Source organism: Phyllostomus discolor, chromosome X, assembly GCF_004126475.2.
Source record: "Phyllostomus discolor isolate MPI-MPIP mPhyDis1 chromosome X, mPhyDis1.pri.v3, whole genome shotgun sequence".
Classification (NCBI taxonomy): Eukaryota; Metazoa; Chordata; class Mammalia; order Chiroptera; family Phyllostomidae; genus Phyllostomus; species Phyllostomus discolor.
The window spans coordinates 64,005,158-64,023,203 of NC_050198.1; the positions used below are offsets into that span (position 1 = coordinate 64,005,158).

An 18,046-nucleotide genomic window follows, 5' to 3' on the forward strand; every position below is an offset into this window, starting at 1 on the left:
CGGGTGTGGGAGAATGAGACTGGGATTTTCCCAGTCTCTGATAGTTTCTCTGAACCCTGCCTGAAGGCATCAGTTGCCTAATCACACCTGGAAAGGTGGAAAGGAAATTGATATTGGAAGGGATTAGAGAAGTGAGATGGTTTGGCTAAAAATTTATTTCTGTACACTGTTTTGGAATAATGGACTCGTGGATAATGGTTTGGTTAATATGCTGCTTCCAGGTTGCTCCTGTCTGCTTGGTTACAGTTTTGGTGAGCCCAGATGGCACTAAGTGAACGTGTACTCAGGTTTGGGGAGGAAGGGACCCCTAGACTATGTAAGCTGAGCCCGTGTGTATGTTGGGGATTGGACAGCAAGCTATGTGGGTGCATTGCTATTTTGGGTAAAATGGAGGATGAGCCACATGAATGCTCTACCATGGAGAATGGATCTTGCATGGGTGCTGCCATCTTGGATAATGGGTCACATGAGAATTCTGCCATCTTGGAACTGGGTAAGGTGGTGGGCTAAGCATACTCTTCAGATTATGTACTGTGTGGACACTTCAATAGTTGGAGTCTCTGTGTAACTGGTTCTGATAAAGATGGCTCTTATTCTGGAGATCATAAACTGGGGTCTAAGAGTGAACATTTGAGTTACAGTCAAGCTTCAAAAACTGTGGGATATCCCTGAAAATCTAGGAACTTTTAGTGGAAGATGCATGTGTCCATAATGCTAGGGATTCTTAGATGTCAGGTACTAAGTTTAAGTACTGAATCTGAGTATAGTCCTTCCCAGTATGGGAAAGAACAAGGATTAAAAGTGTATTATGGTAAATCTGAAGGAGTAAAGGTATATAGACAGTTCATGAATGTTGCAGAAGGTCTTTGGAAAGCTACAAAGATAAATACAAAGGGTTGCAAAAGTTTTAAGCCTGGGGAGAAGGAAACTTCAACTACTAGTTTTCTGATTCTATGGGAATGTGGTTTGAATTTTGCTGTTTCTGACTGGAAATCCTCTGTATCTGAAGACCTAGGAAAGGTCACCTGTAACTGGTTGGGGAGAATTCCTGTGTCACCTGGGACCCAGAAGGGGTCATTCAGGCTCATAAGTATGTCAGCCTGAGGAAAAGGAGAATGTATCTGCCAAAAGATAGGGCCTGTATGGGCATATCTCTATCCAGGGCACCAATGGATGCACTGGTTCAAGAGAATGCCTCTATCTGTGTATTGTTCTTCTGGAATTCTGTGTTTTGATTTGTGCACTGTAACTCCTGTGAAAAAGAAATTGAGGTTATCCAGGGAAGGTTAAAACATCACATTATGTAGGAAAGTGAACAAGGGAAAGTGTGAGATGTGGAAATGAAGAAGGTTGTAGAAGTTTGTGAAAGTTTTTGAAAGAAATAATGTGGTGTTAGCAATGGAAGGTATAAGGCATGGAGATGCAATTTTAGTGGATATTAGAAGGACAAGAAATTTTCTTCATACTTTGCATTTTTCTCCCTACCCAATTGCTCCAGAATTTGGCATTCTTTTTTTAAAAGAATGCATTTACTTATTTTTACAGAAAGGGGAAGGGAGGGAGAAAAACATGGAGAGAAATATCAATGTGTGGTTGCCTCTCACTTAGCCCCCACTGTGGACCCAGCCTGAAACCCAGGCATGTGCCCTGACTGGGGATCAAACCAGCAACCCTTTGGTTCACATCCTGTGCTCAATCCACTGAGCTACACCAGCCAGGGAAGAATTTGGCATTCTGAAGGTGTGAGAGATGACATAAGGTTTCTTTGCATAAAGCCAATAAGAACAATCACTAATAAGTGGTTTTGTTAACCAAGATTTTGAATAGAATGTCACACATGAAATATGCATGTCTGGGATCTAGATGTCACTGGAATATCCTGAGGAACTAGGATTGACTTGCAAAGCTACCAAAAGCCCACGAGAAAAAGCCTGGTACCTTGGTCAGGCTTGATTTTTGGAACTCTTTCTAGGGAAAGAATGCAGGTTGCTTTCCTGAAAAAATGGCTAAAAAGAAACCTTCAGGAACAATCAAAGCTTCAAGGATTTGAGTGACACAACTGGTACAGGTGAAGCAAGAGGGCAGTTGTGTGGCTCAACTTCTGTGCCCTGAAGGGTAGAATAAAAGGTCAATCTAAAGGTTCCCTGTGTAAGTTATAGCAAAGCAGACTTAAAGATCATAGGTGAGCCAGGCTGCTCTTAGTGTGTTTATGCAAATGAACAGGCAAAATTAAAAACTGGACTTAATGTAGTCCCTTTAATGACAATGAGGGTGATCTTAAGGAGAAAAATTGTCATTGAAGGAAAATCACAATGCTCAGTATTGGACATTGGAATAGTGCAGCTAACTGTCTTGAAAATTTGTTTTCATTTGGAACTTGAAACTGGGCTTATAGCACCACTAAAGATGTTCAGTTTATAGGCATGAAGGGCCTGTCAAGTTGCCACTGCTAAATGTCATTTCAGCAAAGTCGTTGGTACTGGATGTCTTCCAAAAAAAAAAAAAGTCTCACAGGTATAGATACTGGTTTTGTGGGTTGCTTTGTGAATTAACATATGTGTTCTTCCTTCTGTTTTCATAGGACATATGCCTATGACATCATTACCTGAGTGATTAATTGCAATATAGACCTCACTTAAGGAGCCCACCTTCATCATCATCCCCAAGACTCAACAGTTTGGCTAAACTAAGTGGTTGGGTTGGTGAAGGGTTGGGGCAGTCTGTGGGCTTCACTTTAAAACTGATCTTCCATTTTCTGTCCTAGTGAGTAGGATGGCAGCCATGCCCTGCCTGAAGTAGCTACAAGATGAGACTTTTTCCCATTGCCCTTTATATGATTATAAAGGAGTGTGTCTGAAAGGGGGATTGGTAATGGGGTACAGGAGATCGCCCCTGGTCCATTCTGTAACAAGCTCCCATAGCTGGTCTCACTCTGCCCCCAACAACTTCTTTTAACTTAACTTATAGCTGGTATTTAAGCTTGAACCATATGGGGAGTTACTCAGTTTTTCCTAGGTATCTTCCATATATACAAGAGGTATATATTTTATTAAACTTCTATTTCTTTTCTGTTATTCTGCCTTTTATCACAGAAGGGGTCTCAGTCAATAAACCTGAAGGGTAAAGGGGCAATTATTTTCCTTCCCTGCAGTAAGGATTAATGATTAAAAAATAATTTCTATAAGCAAAGCACATAAGAATTATGAACATGATTTTATTAAAACATTTTGTGTATTTCGATTCTATAATACATAATGACATTTTGATTAATGTTTTAATGTACATTTGCTCCCCAAATAGAAATCTAATACACAAAGTCCATCTAGGAAAATGTCTGCCAGTCATTCTTAATATAATGAGAACACTTTGTGTGACATCAGTGTAACCTAGCAGACAAATAGAGTAGACTGGAACACACATGTGTGAATAATGACAACTTCACTATACTAGTCAGTGAGGGTAGTAGATGCAGTTGAGTGAGCATGTGTACTGTGTAGCTGTAACATTCAAAATGACTGAGCAAGTAGAGCAACAAATTTGCATCAAATGTTGGGTTAAACTTGAACATTCCTCAACAGAAACTATTCAGATGATTCAGAAGGCCACAGATATGGGCAACTGGTAATTGTCAGCTTCATCTTAACAATGCGCCTACTCATGCATCATGTCTTGTGCAGAGTTTTTTGGTGAAACATCAAATCACCAGGTGACTCAGCCCCCTACAGCCCAAATTTGGTGCCCAGTGACTTCTGGCTTTTCCTAAAACTAAAGTCACCTTTGAAAGGAAAGAGATTTAAGAACTTTGATGAGAGTCAGGTCACATTTGATGACCATTCACAGAACTGTGTGAGGTCCCTAGGTGCTTACTTTGAAGGTAACTGAGGCGTCATCGTCTTATATACAATGTTTCTTGTATCTTGTATCTTCTTCAATAAATGTCTATTTTTCACATTATAAGGCTGAATACTTCCTGGGCAGGCCTCATATACCATTTACATATTAGCAAATCATGTTTTTTTTCACATAATTAATTAAAATTGAATAATATTTCAAATCTAATAATAAAGGGCTATATTTTATGAATATTTAAAATATAATAACATTTACCTAAAGTTTACAATGTGATATTTTACCCTTGCTGCTATGGCTCAGGGGATTGAGTGTCAGTCTGTGAAGCAAAGGGTAGCCAGTTTGATTCCCAATCAGGATGTATGCCTGGGTTGTGCGCCAGGTCCCCAGTTGGGGGTGCATGAGAGGGAACCACACATTGACATTTTCCTCATGTTCTTTTTCCTTTCCCTTCTCTCTAAAAGTAAATGAATAAAATCTTTAAAATTTATAATGCAATATTAAATAATGCAGTGATATAAAATAATTATTTACTTAAAATCATTTCTATATAACATAGCTATCAGTCAGAGCTCTTCGTAGAAATAGAACTAGTGGAAGAAATAGAGAGAGAAAGAGAGGAAGAGAGAGATTGAGTTTTTAAGAAATTGTCTAACATCATTATGGGGTTGACAATTCTGAAATGTATAAGACAGACTGACAGGCTAGAGATCCAGGCAGGGGATAGTGCTGTAATTGAGGCAAACTTTCTTCTTCTCTAGAAAACTTCAGTTTATGCTCCAAAGGCTTTCAATAGATTGTATGAAGGATACTCACATTTATTAAGGTAATGTATTTTGCTCAAAGTCCACTAACTGTAGATGCTAATCATGTCTACAAAATACCTTCACAACAGTACCTAGATTAATGTTCCATCAAATAACTGGGTACAACACCTTAACAAATTTGACACATAAAACTAACCATGATAGTAACTATGTCTGCAAAATTCACAAATTATTTTTCTATTTATAAGAGGAATTTTAAATATCAATTACTATGGAGATACTTCAATAAAATACATAAATGAATAAAAATATTTGAAGCCATTGGTCAAGAGCAATGGGTTTTTGCAATTGTATTTATATTTATAGAAATGTGTTCAAATATATAAAAGAAGTAAAAGCAAAGACTTTTTAAAAAGATTTTTATTTATTTATTTTTTAGGGAGGGAAGGGAGGGGGGGAGAGAGAGAGAGAGAGAAACATCAATATGCGGTTGCTGGGGGTTGTGGCCTGCAACCCAGGAATGTACCCTGGTTGGGAATGGAACCTGGGACACTTTGGTTCCCAGCCCGCGCTCAATCCACTGAGCTATGCCAGCCAGGGCAAAAACAAAGACTTTTTATGGAAAAGATATGGAGGCTTCCAAAGTCCACATATTCAGCTTCATATCAATCTTGACAGCAAGCACTGCCATGAAATTTGAGTTTATTTCAGGGAACTTTTGAAAGCTGTTGATTTTCCCAAATCATAAACTCAAATGGCACCAGAAATAATACAAATAACAGAAATAACTGAAGCCTGTTAGGAATTAGCACTTGATTGTATTGTTATGGAGTCAATTGGGAGCCAAGGGGACTGTGGTATGCTGGAACAAGTAGATCCTGTCTAAAACACACCTGCTCTTCAGTTCTTATTAATTGTTACCCTAAAGGAATGCAAGCCCCATGTTATCAGAATATCCTTATTTTTCAATTGCTGAAAATCAAGGTTATTTCAATGTAAGATCTCTTGATTTTCAAATTTTGTTTGTGTAAGATCTTTTATGTAGAAAAGGTGTAATTAATATTAGCAGGTTTAACCCTTTAGAGAAGAAACAATTTGTATTGCAGGCCATACTGTTTTTAGTGTCTGGCTTTTAGCACCAATGCCAAATAATTTCTAGAGTGGTCAAATATCAGTGACACTTTAGTTCCTAGTATTTTTATTGCCAATTTATTTTCTAAATAAATACAATAAATTAAAAAACATAAAACAAAAGCCTAAAATAAATTCTCCATGACTGGTCTTATATTTGCATTTCATCGTTGAAAATAGTTTCCTATGTAAAAACCTGCTCTCTATCTTACCAAATTAAATTTCATCATGTGCTTTCCATAATACCAGAAAAAAATTACTTAAGTAACATTTAAGTGGTTAGGAATAAAAATTTTACACATTTTAGAGTTCTTAGATAATTAGCAATTTGATTTAAAAATATAAAAATTTTAGATAATTAAATAAGGTATAATATTTTAGAAATGAATTAGTGTCTGATATTTCACTTAATTCCCACCCCCCCGCACACAACTGTTACAGTTATACTCTATTAAACAATATTAGTTTTTATAATTTTTATTCTCCCTTTCATGAATATGCAATTTCAAATCTAACTAGAGAACAAAATTATATTTTGGTAATTAATTTTTTTATTTTTTCTTAATTTTATTGTTGTTCAACTATAGTTTTCTGCCTTTTGTCCCAACCTTTCCCCCCTACCCCAGCCACCCCCGCCTCCCTCCACTGAATCCATGCTCCCTTAGTTTTGTCCATGTGTCCCTTATAGTTGTTCCTAAAAACCCTTCACACTTTCCCTCTCATTATCCCCTTCCACCTCCCCTCTGGTTGCTGTCTGTTTGTTCTTAATTTCAGTGTCTCTGATGATATTTTGCTTGCTTGCTTGTTTTTATTAGGTTCCACTTAAAGATGAGATCATATGGCATTTGTCTTTCACCACCTGGCTTACTTCACTTAGCATAATGCTCTCCAGTTACAACTGTGCTCTCACAAAGGGTGGGAGCTCCTTCTTTCTTTCTGCTACGTAGTTTTCCATTGTGTAAATGTGCCATAGTTTTTTGATCCATTCATTAAAGATGGGCACTTAGGTTGATTTCAGCACTTGGCTATTATAAATTGTGTTGCTATGAACATTGGGGTGCATAGGTTCTTTTGGATTGGTGTTTCAGGGTTCTTAGGACATAATCAAATACTTCAAATATTTATATGGAACCACAAAGCACCCTGAATAGCTGCAGCAATTCTGAGAAAGAAGAACAAAGTAGGAGGGATCACAATACCTGATATTAAACTGTATTACAAGGCCACTGTAATCCCAAAAGCCTGGTACTGGCATAAGAACAGACACATGGACTAATGGAAGAAAACAGAGAGCCCAGAAAGAAACCCAAGTACCTGTGGTCAATTAATATTTGACAAAGGGGGCAGCAGCATAAAATTGAGTAAAAATAGCCTTTTCAACAAATGGTGTTGGGAGAACTGGACAGCTACATAAAAAAAAAAAAAGGAAAAGAAAAGAAACTTGAACACCAACTTACACCATAAACAAAAATAAATTCAAGGTCAATAAAAGACTTAAACATAAGTCATGACACCATAAAAGTCCTTCAGGAGAACATAGGCAGGAAAATCTTAGATATTCCATGCAGCAATATTTTCACCAATATATCCCCTAGAACAAGGGACATAAAGGAAAGAATAAGCAAATGGAACCTCATCAAATTAAAAAACTTCTGCACAAATAAAGAAAACAGAAGTAAAATGGAAAGAGAACCAACTATATGGGAAAACATATTAGCCAATGATACCTCAGACAAGGGTTTAATCTCCAAAATATATAAAGAACACATACTACTTGACTCCAGGAAGACAAACAACCCAATTAAAAAATAGGCAAAGGACTTGAACAGACACTTCTCCAAAGAGGACATACAGAGGGCCCAGAGACATATGAAAATTTGCTCAATATCACTAGCCATCAGAGAGATACAAATTAAAACCATAATGAGATACCACCTCTCACTGGTGAGAATGACCATCATAAACAAAGCAACAAACAAGTGTTGGATAGGTTGTGGAGAAAACAGAACCCTAGTGCACTGTTGGGGGGATTGCAGACTGGTGCAGCCACTATATTTTGGTAATTTATAAAGAATATTAAAAACTTATAAAGAAGATAGAAATATTATTGTTGAACATTTATAGAGAAATGATTGTTCACACTTCAACCATTGTTTTTTCCTAGTAAGTGGTTGTCATTAATTTGCTTTATTTATTCTAAAAAGGTACATTCAATTTTCTTTTCCACTGGAAAAAAAATACACAGCATTGTGAATACTTGACATATAACAGGGTATTTAGATAAAAAATGTACACAGAATTTTGATAGAGTTCTCACTTGGTCATACAAATGTAATCAAGTTTGCTTTGCATTGACCAAATTCCAAGCCCTGCAGCAGCATCTGTAACTAACCAGGTTTATGTGTTCTCTGAATTCAAATTACAGTGGACAATTATGTAGGACTTTTGGAAAGTATTTTCTATTTTTCTACTAGGCAAGAAACAGTACTAAATATATCAAAATAACAGTTTTTGAAAAAAATATGTGATTTAAAACAGAATGAAAAGGTTTGATTTATATTCTTTGAATTTTTGTATTAAGTGAAAATGTTGAAAATGATGAAATATTGCACAGTTATCAGCATGGCATAGCCAGCACAGCACACTTAAAATGTGATCTTTGTTCCAGCTTGGCCCCCCAGAGAAGTAGATATCAGTAAGAGATGCCTTTATATAGTGTGTGTTATTTAACAGAGACACCTCCAGACAAAGGTTTTTGCAAACAAATCCATTAAAGGGTTTGTATTCTAAAGGTTTTGCCTTGTTTTGCATTTGTGTTAGGTAGTAACCAAGTAAGATAAACACTTTAGAGAATGAGCAAATCATATTGCAAGCCACACTTACCTGTTTACAGTGTCTGGGTTTTAGCACCAATACCAAATCATTTTTAGAGTGGTCAAATATCAATAACATTTTTGTTTCTAATTTTTTTGCCAATTTATTTTTAAATAAATATAATAAATTTAAAAAAACTTTTGTCAGAGGCCCAAAGGAGTTGATAAAATTGGTTTACTTAGACATAACACCTATAGTGCTTTATTCTCTAAACAAAAACATAACCAACTAATTTTTAAGAATACAATGCTTTTAAGTTGCAATTGTAAGGACAATCTCCAAAATCATATCCAGTAACTTAGTTTACTCACTCCATTTACAACTTTTTATTTATTTCTGCAGATTATTGTATATAATTTTATCACATTCTTGGAAGGAGAGTACCTCATAAAATGCAGCTTACACTTTTTCAATAATGGGGAAAGAAAATAGTATACATAGTTGAACTGTTACGCTTAGACTTTATTGTGCTACTTTGGTAGAGTAATGGCATGTTCCCAGGTTCTAGCACATACTTAATTGCATGGAAATCATTCCCAAAACAAGGTAAAATATGAATTTGTCAGAATGACTTATGATTGTTGATGGACTGAAACAAAAAACTTCCATGACCAGAACCAAAGTTAATCTAAATATGTAATTAAAGCATGCCTGTTTTTAATCAAATTCAGTTATGTAAATCAAGTCTACGTTTAAATGCCATGTGATTATACAAATCTACAAAGATGCTCTTAAAAATACAGATTTACAGGCCTTACCCAGAATTACTGAACCAGATTCTTTAAGGGAGGAATATGAATCTTTAATTTTCAAACAAGTTATAACATAAATGAGATCATGCCAAAAAATATTGCATGAGCCCTGGCTGGTGTGGCTCAGTAGATTGAGCTTCAGACTGTGAAGCAAAGGGTTGCCATTTCTTTTTCTTATTTATGTTAATTTTATTGATTATGTTACTACAGATTTCCCAATTTCTCCCCCTTTATCCCCACTCTGCCCTGCACTCCCAACCCTCCAGCATTCTCCCCCCTTAGTTCATGTCCATGGGATGTACATATAAGTTCTTTGAGTTATCTATTACCTATGCCATTTTTGACCTCTCCTTGTCTATTTTATGCCTACCAATTATGATTCTTCTTTCCTGTACCCTTTCCCCCTATTCCTCCCTTCTTCCTCCCCACTGAAATCTCTCCATGTGATGTCCATTTCTCTGATTCTGTTCCTGTTCTAGGTGTTTGGTTAGTTTTTGTTTTCATTGTTTGTCTCTTCTTTTAGGTTCAGTTGCTGATTGTTGTGATTTTGTTGTCATTTTACTGTTCATATTTTTTTATCTTCCTTTTCTTAGATAAGTCCCTTTAACATTTCATATAATAATGGCTTAGTGATGATGAGCTCTTTAACTTTACCTTATCTGGGAAGCACTTTATCTGCCCTCCTATTCTAAATGATAGCTTTGCTGGATAGAGTAATCTTGGATGTAGGTCCTTGCCTTTCATGAGTTCAAATACTTCTTTCCACCCCCTTCTTTCCTGCAAGATTTCTTTTGACAAATCAGCTTATAGCCTTATGGGCACTCCTTTGTAGGTAACTCTTTCCTTTCTTCTTGCTGCTTATAAGATTCTCTCTTTATCTTTAACCTTGGATAACTTAATAATGATGTGCCTTTGTGTGTTCCTTTTTATGTCCAACTTCTTTGGGACTCTCTAGGCTTTGTGAACTTCCTGAAAGTCTATTTCCTTCACCAGACTGGGGAAGTTTTCATTCATTATTTGTTCAAATAAGCTTTCTCTTTCTTGCTCTTGTTTTTCTCCTTCTGGCACCCCTATAATTCAGATATTGTAACATTTCAGGTTGTTCCAGAGCTTCCTCAGCCTCTCTTCATTTTTTTGAATTCTTGTTTTTTTTCACTCTGTTCTGGTTGTATGTTTATTTCTTCCTTTTGTTCCAAATCATTGCTTTGAGACCTGGTTTCCTTCCTGTCACTGTTAGTTCTCTGAATATTCTGCTTTATTTCATTTTGAGTATCTTTCATTTGTTTTCTCTTCATTTTTCAACTAAGCTCAATCAGTTCTGTGTGCATTTTGATTACCAGGGCTTTATATTCTCCATCAAATAAGTTGTCTATCTCCTCATTGCTTAGCTCTCTTTCTGAAGCTTTGCTCTGTTTTCATTTGGCCATATTTGTTTGTCTCAGTGCACTGGTCTGGTTGCTCTGGTTGAGCATTTCTTTAACTCCTTGGTTGTCAGAGCTCCATGCAGTTTGATTTTCTGGCACTTCTGATTGTTTATTGATTTTAGATTTGTTGTTACTCTCCTTTTGGTTGTGCGAGGAAGTGTAGCATTTCTACCTATGCCTCCATCTTGACTGGATCTCAGGTTCACCATTTCAATTCCCAGTCAGGGCATATGCCTGTGTTGCAGGCCAACTCCCCAGTAAGGGGTATGAGAAAGACAATGATACATTGATGTTTCTTTCCCTCTCTTTCTATCTCTCCCTTCCCCTCTCTCTAAAAATAAATAAAGTCTTTTAAAAAATAAAACACTGCATGATAATTGGAAGTGGGGTGGCCATTGTTAAATATTATGCCAGAACAGTAGGCATATATGGGATCATTCTTGATAAAGTAATATCATTTGTCAATATAATATTACTTCACACTTGGGTATTCATTTGTCAATGTAATATTACTTCACACTTGGGTGCTAATTTATTTAAAAATAAACTTTATTTTTTAGATCAGCTCTAGATTCACAGCAAAATTGAGGAAGGTACCGAAAATTTCCATATACCTCTTCTCTCTATATACACAACTTTCCCCACTAACTCCATGTAGTACATTTGTTACCATTGATGAACCCTACACAGACAGATGATTATCACTCAAAATCCATAGTTTAAGGTTAACTTTTGGTATTGTACATTTTATGTACAAATGTGTAATTATACATATCTATTATTATAGTATTATACAAAATACTATATCATTGGTAACCATCCTGCCTGGTTTCAGAGGCTGTAACCCTGTTGACAGGCAAAAAGGTCCCACAGGTAGGGGACCTTGGGACCATAAGCCACTAAGGAGACAAAGCTTATACTCCCAGCAGAGGCACAGCCTTTGCCCCCTTTATGTCACCCTGCTTAGCCCCTAAAGGATGGCTGGATAGTCAATAATGGATAAGATTCCTCAAGAAAGGAACAACCTAAGACAGACACAGTCATGAAGAGGCCATTAGGGAAGGACTTAAGGGATTGTGGAGAAGGGACAAAAGGACCCTCACCCCTTGGCTTTATCATAGCCTGAGTCCTCATTCTATCTGTAAAAAGTCTCCTAATCTCCTGGCTGCCTTGCTTCCCCCACCTGATTCAGGGCTGAAACAATGCCAAAGGGGGGTGCGGCTCTGTATCGGAACCAGTGGTTCCCTGTGGGGGGCAATGAGGCCTAAAATATAATGTATAAACTCCTATGAAATCTGCTTTGCTAAGAATGTCCTCAATTTAAAGGTTAAGGGTCCAAGCACAAAATTAGTTTGTTTCCCAAGGTTTTATAGCCAATTGGCATCACCCTGTTTACCAGATCCTGACTCAAAGGGATCCCCATGCTCCCAGAAATGTTATCTGTAAACTATACCTCCTTTCTTTGATATGTATCCCTACACAAGCTAAACTCAATAAAAGCCCATTGAGAGATGGGCTAAACACCTTTCTCCTCTGAGAGAATGGTCAGCCTTCCTCCCCAAGCAGATCATGTCTTGGTAGAATTATTCTCATCCATGGCAGCTGGGGGGAGCTCTGCAGTTGGAACCCACCCCACCACTGTATAGCCCTGAAAATTCTTTGTGCTGTGCCTGTTCATGCCTCCCTTCTCCCTAACCAGAGGAACCACTGAATATTTTTTTTAGTTTCCATAGTCTTTTTCAGAATGTCATATGATTGGAATCATATAGTATGTAGGCTTTTCAGAGAAAGATTGGCTTCTTTTACTCCATGTGTTTTTAAATTCACTCTATGTCTTTGCATTGCTTTTTAACATACTTCTTTTAGCTCTGAATAATATTCTGTGTCTGAATGTACCAGTTTTTTAAATCTATTGAGCTACTGAAGGATATATTAGTTGCTTCAAAGTTTTGGTAATTATGAATAAAACTGCTATAAACATCTGCTTGCAGGTTTTGAGGTATACATATGTTTTCAATTCATGGGGTAAATACCAAGGAGTGTGATTACTAGATCACACGGTAAGAGTATAAAATTTTTTATTTCCACTAGCATGACTGAGAGTTCCTACTTCTCCACAGTCTCATCAGCATTCGGTGCTGTCAAAACTTTGGGTTTTGGTGATTCTAACAGCTGTGTAGTGGTATCTAATTGTTTTCCTACTCTGTCATATGATGTTGAACATTTTTTCATGTGATTATTTGCTATCTGTCTATCTTGTTTGGTAACATGTTTCTTCAGATATTTATCACTTTTTTTAAAAGGTTTTGTTTATTTACCTTTTTTCTACAGAGATTGGAAGGGAACAAGAAAGAAAGAGAGAGAAACATCAATGTGTGAGAGATACATCGATTGATCAGTTGCCTCTCCCCAAACTGGGGACCTGGCCTGCAACCCAAGCATGTGCCCTGATTGAGAACTGAACCAGTGACCTTTCTGTTCACAGGCCATGGCTCAATCCACTGAACCACACCAGCAAGGGCTCATTTTTATCTTTTAAAGTATTATTTTTTGAAAAAAATTTCACCTTTATTTATTTTTTACTGTTTAAACTGTTACAGTTGTTCCCAATTTTCCCCCTTTCCCTCCCTCATCCAGCCTCATCATCTCCCCACCCCAAGCCAATCCCCACATTGTTGTCTGAGTTCATGGGTTGTGAATAAATGTTCTTTGGTTAATCCCTTCACCATGTTGTATCATTCATTCTCCTATTGTTGAGCTTTAAAAATTATTTCAATTTTTACATGCAAGTCTTTTACAGATGTGTATCTTCTGTAAATATTTCCTCCCAATTTTTAGCTTGTCTTACCATTCCCTTGACACTGTTTTTTTGTAGATTAGAAGATGTTAATTTTAATGAAGTCCAGATTATCTATTATTTTTTAAGTGAATCACAACATAGATATTGCATCTAAAAAGTCATTGACATATCCAATGTCATCTGATTTTTCTACATTATCTTTTAGAAATGTTATAATTTTGCAATTTACATTTACATTGATGATTCATTTTCAATTGATTTTTATGAAGGGTACAAGGTTTGTGTCTAGATTCAATTTTTTGCATATGGATGACCAATTGTTTCATTACCATCTATTGAAAAGATTTTTGTGTTTAATTGTATTGTCTTTGTTCCTTTGTCAAAGGTCAGTTGACCATATTTATATGGGTCTATTTCTAGGCTCTCTATTCAGTTACATTGATCTATTTATCTTTTTTTTTCACTAATACTCTACAGTCTTGAAGACTAGAGCTTTCCAGTAAGTCTTAAACTTGCACAGTTTCAGTGTTTCAAGTTTTCTACTTCAGTATTAAGTTGATTATGCTGAATCTTTTGCTTCTCCATATAACTTAAGAACTACTCTGTCAATATCAAGAAAATAATGTGCTGGGATTTTGATTAGGATTGAACTGAATGTACAAATCAAATTGGGCATCAACTGACATCTTTAAAAAAATTGAGTCTTCCTATCCATGGACACGGATTATATCTGCATTTCTTTATCTTTTTCCTGGATAACTTCCATTAGCATTTTTATCTTTTCTCACATAAATCTTCTACATATTTTATTAGATTCCAATCTAAGGATTTCATTTTTGGGTTGCTAATATAATTGGTAATGAGTTTTTAATTCCAAATTCCACTTTCTCATTGGGCATCTAGGAAAATGATTGATCTTTTTCTCAGGATTTTTTTGTTGATTTTTTCCAATTTTCAACATAGAAGAGCATGTCATCTATGAAAAAAAAGATAATTTTACTTCTTCTTTTCTACTCTTTCTATACTTTATTTCCTTTCCTTGTCTTTCTACATTAACTGAGACTTCCAGTATGATGATGACAAGAGGTGGTGAAAGGGGATATTCTTGCCTTATTCTTGATCTTAGAAAGTTTCATGTTCTTCACCATTAAACATAATAGCTATAGGTTTTGTATAGATATCTTCATCAAGTTGAGGAAGTTATTCTTTATTCCTAGTTTACTGAGAGTTTTTATTATGAATAAATGTTGGAATTTGTAAAATTCTTTTTCTATATCTATTGATATGATCATGTAATATTTCTTCTTTAGTCTATTACAATGTTGAGTTACATTAGTTGATTTTTAAAATTTTTTGTAAATTTTTATTTTTATTTTTAAACTTTTTTAATTTTAATTCTTATTCAAGTACAGTTTTCTGTCCCTTACTCTCATCCCAGCCCACCACGGAGTGCTCCTCACCACCCCCTCCCATTGCCACTTATGCTGATTTTGTCCATGTGTCCTTTACACTTGTTCCTGTAAACCCTTCACTTTTCCCCTGAAATTCCCTCCCCTCTCCACTGCAGTCATTGTCAGCCTGTTCTCTATTTCAGTGTCTTTGGTTATATTTTGTGTGTTTGTTTGTTTTGTTGTTTAGGTTCCTGTTAAAGGTGAGATGATATGGTATTTGTCTTTCACCACCTGGCTTATTTCGCTTAGCATAATGGTTTCCAGCACCATCCATGCTGTTGCAAAGGGTAGGAGCTCCTTCTTTCTTTCTGCTGCACAGAATTCCATTCGGTAAATGTACCATAGTTTTTGATCTATTCATTTACTGATGGGCATCTAGGTTGCTTCCAACACTTGGCTATTGTAAATTGCTCTGCTATGAACATTGGGTTGCATAGGTTCTTTTGGATTGGTGTTTCAGGATTCTTAGGATATAATCCTAGAAGAATTGCTGGTTCAAAAGGCAGATCCATTTTTAGTTTTCTGAGGAAGTTCCATACTGTTTTCCATAGTGGTTGTACCTGTCTGCAGTCCCACCAAGAGTGCACTAGGGTCCCCTTTTCTCCACAACATCTCCAACACTTGTTGTTTGTTGATTTCTTTTTATGATGGTCCTTCTGACTGGTGTGAGGTAGTATCTCATTGTGGTTACAACTTGCAACTCTCTGATAACTAGCGATATTGAGCATCTTTTCATGTGTCTCTGGATCCTCTGTATGTCCTCCTTGGAGAAGTGTCTGTTCAAACCCTTTGCTCATTTTTTAATTGGATTGTTTATCTTCTTAGAGTGGAGTCATGTAAATTATTTGTAAATTTTGGAGATTAAACTCTTGTCTGAGGTATCATTGGCAAATATGTTTTCCCATACAATTGGTTCTCTTTTTATTGTAATGCTGTTTACTTTAGCCATGCAGAAGCTTTTTATTTTGATGAGATCCCATTTATTTATCCTTTCCTTTATGTCCTTTGCTCTAGGGGACATATCAGTAAAAAAGTTGCTGTGTGAAATATCTGAGATTTCCCTTCCTATGTTCTCCTCTAGGACTTTAGTGGTGTCACGGTTTATATTTAAGGCTTTTATCCACCTTGAATTTATTTTTGTGTATGGCGTAAGTTGGTGCTTGAGCTTCATTTTTTATGCACATAGCTGTCCACTTCTCCCAACACCATTTGTTGAAGAGGGTAGTTTTACTCCATTTTATGTTGCTTTCCCCTTTGTCAAATATGAATTGGCCATAAAGACTTGGGTTTATTTCTGGGCTCTCTGTTCTGTTCCATCAGTCCATGTGCCTGTTCTTATGCCAGTACCAGGCTGTTTTGATTACAATGGCCTTGTAATACACATTGGTATCAGGTATTGTGATCCCTCCTACTTTGCTCTTCTTTCTCAGAAGTACAGATGCATTTCAGGGTCATTTATGGTTTCATACAAATTATTGAAGTGTCTGTTCTACCTCTGCAAAATATGCCATTGGTACTTTAACAGGTATTGAATCTCTAAATTGTTTTGGGTAGTATGGATATTTTGATGATGTTAATTCTTCCAATCCGTGAACACGGTATATGTTTCCATTTGCTTGTGTCTCCCTTGATTTCTTTCTTCAGTGTTGTAAAGTTTTCTGAATACAGGTCTTTTACCTCTTTGGTTAGGTTTACTCCTAGGTATTTCATTTTTATTTTTGCTATATCCAATGGGATTTTTCTCTTGATTTTTGCTTCTGCTGTTTTATTGTTGGTATACAAAAATGCCTTTGATTTCTGGATATTGACTTTCTATCCCTCTCTTCTGCCAAATTCATTTATTAAGTCACGCAGGGTTTTTTTTGTGGAGTCTATAGGATTTTATATGTACACTATCATGCCATCTGCAAACACTAGCAGTTTTGTTTCCTCCTTTCCAATTTGGATGCCTTTTATTTTCTTTTCTTGTCTGACTGCTGTGGCTAAAACTTCCAATACTATATTGCATAGAAGTGGTGAAAGTGGACAGCCTTGTCTTGTTCCTGATCTTAGTGGAAAAGATTTTAGTTTTTGCCCATTGAGTTTGATGTTGGCTATAGGTCTCTCATATATGGCCTTTATGATGTTGAGAAATGCTCCATCTATTCCCACTTTGCTGAAGGCTTTTATGGTAAATGGGTGCTGTACCTTATCAAATGCTTTTTCTTCATCTATTGATATGATCATGTGATTTTTGTGTTTGCTTTTGTTTATGTGATGTATTACATTTACGGATTGGTGAATATTGTACCACCCTTGCATCCCTGGGATCAATCCCACTTGGTCATGGTGTATGATCTTTTTAATGTATTGTTGGATGAGGTTTGCCAATATTTTATTGAGGATTTTAGTGTGTATGTTCATCAGTGATATTGGCCTGAAGTTTTCTTTCTTTGTTGTGTCTTTATCTGGTTTTGGGATTACGGTGATGTTGGCTTCATAAAAAGAGATTGGGAGTCTTCAAAGATTTTGGATTTTTTGCAATAGTGTGTGAAGGATAGGGGTTAGCTTTTCCTTAAATGCTTTGTAGAATTCTCCTGTGAAACCATGTCGTCCAGGACTTTCGTGTGTCACTAATTTTTTAATTACTGCTTCAATTTCATTTGCTGTTATTGGGTTTTTTAGGCTTTCTGCTTCTTCTTTATTGAGGTTTGGAAGATTATATTTTGCTAGAAATTTGTCCATTTCATCTAAGTTTTCAAATTTCTTGGCATACTGTTCTCCACAGTCATTTCTTACAATCCTTGGTATTACTGTGGTGTCAGTTGTAACCTCTCCTCTTTCATTTCTGATTGTGTTTATTTGGATCCTTTTTTTTTTTTTCTTGGTGAGCCTGCTTAAAAGGTTGATGATTTTGTTTATCTTGTCAAAGAACCAGCTCCTGGATTCATTGATCCTAGAATTGTGTTTTTTGTCTCTATCTTATTTAATTCTGGTCTGATCTTGGTTATTCCCTTCC

At 36.2% G+C, this 18,046-nt stretch overlaps 2 long non-coding RNA genes across 2 annotated transcripts; both read left to right on the forward strand.

Annotated features, from left to right (window-relative positions):
• The first annotated feature begins 478 nt into the window (after positions 1-478).
• On the forward strand, positions 479-16,092 carry LOC118498416. Its single transcript, XR_004900902.1, has 3 exons — positions 479-533; positions 2,861-2,868; positions 16,083-16,092. It is a non-coding gene; the product is annotated as an uncharacterized LOC118498416 (long non-coding RNA).
• LOC118498415 lies at positions 5,463-12,046 on the forward strand. The gene is made up of 3 exons (XR_004900901.1): positions 5,463-5,473; positions 11,387-11,390; positions 11,856-12,046. It is a non-coding gene; the product is annotated as an uncharacterized LOC118498415 (long non-coding RNA).
• Positions 16,093-18,046: the final 1,954 nt, after the last annotated feature.